Consider the following 3,954-nt stretch of genomic DNA (forward strand, 5'->3'; position numbering starts at 1 on the left):
GCCTGCCATGTCTCTTGTTACCTAGAATTGCTTTTGCTATTCTGGGTCTCTTCTTGTTCCAAAGGAATTTTTGGATTGTTTTCTCAAGGTCCATGAAGTATGCTGCTGGGATCTCAAATGGAATTCCATTAAATCTATCTAGCAGTTTTGGAAGTATGGCCATTTTCACTATATTAATCCTTCCTATCCAGGAGCAGCGGATGTCTGTCCATTTTCTGATATCATCTTCAACCTCTCTTTTCAGAGTGCCGTAGTTTTCAGAGAAGAGGTCTTTGATTCCTTTCGTTAGGATGATTCCTAGGTATTTCAGTTTTTTGGATGCTGTTGTGAAAGGAATTATTTGCCCTATTTCTCTCTCAGTGAGTCTGTCATTGGTGTAGAGGAAAGCTATTGATTTTTGTGTGTTGACCTTGTAACCAGCTACTTGACTGAATTTGGTTATTAAGTCTAGAAGACTTTTGGTGGAGTTCTTGGGGTCTTCTATATAGAGTATCATGTCATGTGCAAATAATGACAATTGGACTTCTTCATTTCCTATCTTTATTCCTTTTATTTCTTTCTCTTGTCTAATTGCCATGGCTAATGTTTCCAGAACTATATTGAACAAGAGTGGTGATAGGGGACATCCTTGTCTTGTTCCTGATTTGAGTGTGAAGGATTTCAGGTTTTGACCATTTAGTATGATATTGGCTGTTGGTTTTTCATAGATGGCTTCTATCAATTTGAGGTAGAGACCATCTATTCCAATTTTTTGTAGGGTTTTTAATCATAAAGGCATGTTGGATTTTGTCAAATGCTTTTTCTGCGTCTATGGAGATAATCATATGGTTTTTGTCCTTGGCTCTACTGATATAGTGTATTACATTGATTGATTTGCGTATATTGAACCATCCCTGCATCCCTGGGATGAATCCCACTTGATCAGGGTGTATGATCTTCTTGATGATCTTCTGCATTCTGTTTCCCAGTATCTTATTAAGGATTTTTGCATCTATGTTCATTAGGGAGACTGGCCTACAGTTCTCTTTTTGGGTTGGGTCTTTCTCTGCTTTGGGGATCAAGGTGATGCTTGCTTCCAGGAATGAATTTGGGAGTATTGCTTCCCTTTCAATTTCATTGAAGAGTTTAAACAGTAGTGGCAGCAGTTCCTCTCTAAATGTCTTGTAGAATTCAGCAGTGAAGCCATCAGGGCCCGGGCTTTTCTTAGTTGATAAGTTTTTAATTACATTTTCAATTTCATTGGTTGATATTGGGTTGTTCAGAACTTTTAGGTCTCCTTCGTTCAATTTTGGTAATTCATATGTATCTAGGAATCTGTCCATTTCTTCTGTGTTGTCCATCTTATTGGCATATAGGTTCTCGAAGTAGGTATTGGTGATCCTCTGGATTTCTGCTGGGTCTGTTGTCATTTCACCCTTTTCATTCCTAATTGCATGGCTTTGGGCCTTTTCTTTCCTTTTTCTGACAAGGTTGGCTAAGGGTTTGTCAATTTTGTTGATTCTTTCAAAGAACCAACTCTTGGCTTCCTTGATTTTTTGTATCATTCTCTTAGTCTCCATTGCATTGATTTCTCCTCTGATCTTTATAATTTCCTCCCTTGTATGAGCTTTGGGGTTGTCCTGCTCTTCTTTTTCTAGAAGCTTGAGGTTCAGCATCAGATTGTTTAATTGGGCTCGTTCTGTTTTCCTAATATGCGTATTCACTGCTATGAATTTCCCTCGTAAGACTGCTTTCATTGTGTCCCATAGATTCTGATATGTAGTATTGTCATCGTCATTTAATTGAAGGAACTGTCTTATATCTTCTTTAATTTCCTCTGTGACCCATTGGTTATTCAGAAGTGTGTTGTTCAATTTCCACATGTTTATGAACTTTTTTGAGTTTCTTTTGCTATGGATCTCCAATTTCATCGCACTATGGTCTGATAATATACAGGGGATAACTTCAATTCCTTTGCACTTACTTAAACATGTCCTATGTGTGAGTATGTGGTCTATTTTGGAAAATGACCCGTGTGCAGCTGAGAAGAATGTGTATTCTGATTTTGTGGGGTGGAAGACTCTGCAAACATCTGTTAAGTTCATTTGTTGAAGAGTTTGATTGAGTTCAAGTATTTCATTACTTATTTTTAGTCTAGTTGATCTATCTATTTGTGAAGTGCGGTGTTGAGGTCCACCACTACAACTGTATTAGTGCATATATGACTTTTCATGTCCATTAGTATTTGTTTTATATAGTTGGGTGCACTAGTGTTTGGTGCATAGATATTTATGATTGTCATCTCTTCCTCTTGGATTCTTCCCTTTACAAGGATGTAGTTTCTTTCTTCGTCTCTCTTAATCAGTGTTGGTTTGAAATCTACTTGATCTGCCAAGAGGATAGCTACTTCTGCTTTTTTTCGGGTTCCTGTCGCATGGAGTATTGTTTTCCACCCTTTAACTTTCAGTCTATGAGTTTCCTTTTGAATTAAGTGTGTTTCTTGTATGCAGCATATTGTTGGATTTTGCTTCTTGACCCATTCTGCCAGTCTTTTTCTTTTGATTGGTGAATTGAGACCATTAACGTTGATGGTTATAACTGAAATGTACTGACTTGTCATTGCTATGACTTTTTCTTTTTGTTGGGTTCTCCCCCTTTCCATTTAATTTCTTGTCATGCCAGATGGGTTCATTCTGCTTTGCTTCCTGGGGTTGTGATCCTCAATGTCTGTTCCTAGGATACTGTGTAAAATTCTTTGGAGTGCTGGTTTGGTATTCACGAAGTTCCTAAGGTGCTCTTTGTCATGAAAGTATCTTATTTCTCCATCAGTTTTGAAAGATAATTTTGCAGGGTACATCAATCTGGGTTGGAGGCTGTTTTCTTTTGGGCCTTGGAATATGTCACTCCAAGCTCTTCTTGCCTTGATGGTTTGCATTGAGAAGTCTCCTGTGATTCTGATGGGCTTTCCTTTGTATGTGATTTATTTCTTTTCTCTGATTGCTTGGAGAACTTTGTTCTTCTGTTGAGTTTCTGGAATCTTAACAATTATATGCCTATGTGTAGGGTTTTTTTGATCAAGGCTATTTGGAGTCCTATATGCCTCACTTATCTGTATGTCAAGTTCTTTTCGCCTGCTTGGGATGTTTTCTGCCATTATTTCTGTGAAGAGATTTTTTATGTCATCTGCACTCTCTCCTGTCTCTTCATTGACTCCAATCAGTCTTGTGTTATTCTTCTTTGCATCATCTAGCAGCTGCTGAATTGATTTCTCATGTTCCCTTATAATTTGGAGGCAATTTTTCTTTTCCTGGTCACTAATTGCAATCTTATCTTCTATATCTGAAATTCTGTCCTCACATTGGCTCATTCTGCTGTGTAGACTTTCAGTGGAGTTTTTCATGTCCTGGAAATCTATTTGCATCTGTTTTATGGATTCCATTTGTTTCTTATGTTAGGATTCCATCATGTTCCTGAGCTCATCTCTAGATTTATTAATCATGTCTTGCACTAGGGGCACAATTTCTCCTGTTATCCGAGAAATTATTTCTGATTTCATTTTTTCCAGATCCCCTTTTGTTGCCAGTTCAGTGGGACCGGTGGTTGAGTATCAGTGTGTTCCATCTCATTTCTCTTTGGGGTTGCTGTGTGTGATCTGGAAGTCTGGTTCTGAGACTTATTTACGTGTTTTCTCATTTCGACCCACAGTGCAATATTAATAAGTAAGATCACATGGTAAATGTGGTGGAGGTAGACAAAAATTCTGGTCTTGATTAATTATGTCATAATCCTAATGGAAACTCCACAATATTTCTAAGATGGAAAAATTTAATATGTTACAGGGTTACCTAGTCTATCACTAAGCAGAAGGAAGAAACAACATACAAGAGACAGAAAATCATAGTGAGGTTGAGATTTCCACTGACCTCCCACTATGCCCTGAGCCTAAGCCACTTAAATTCCATTTAAGTTTCTTTT

The sequence above is a fragment of the Heterocephalus glaber genome, unplaced genomic scaffold (genome assembly GCF_053883595.1).
Source record: "Heterocephalus glaber isolate CG9 unplaced genomic scaffold, H.glaber_assembly_v1.0 deba00001666, whole genome shotgun sequence".
Taxonomy (NCBI): Eukaryota; Metazoa; Chordata; class Mammalia; order Rodentia; family Bathyergidae; genus Heterocephalus; species Heterocephalus glaber.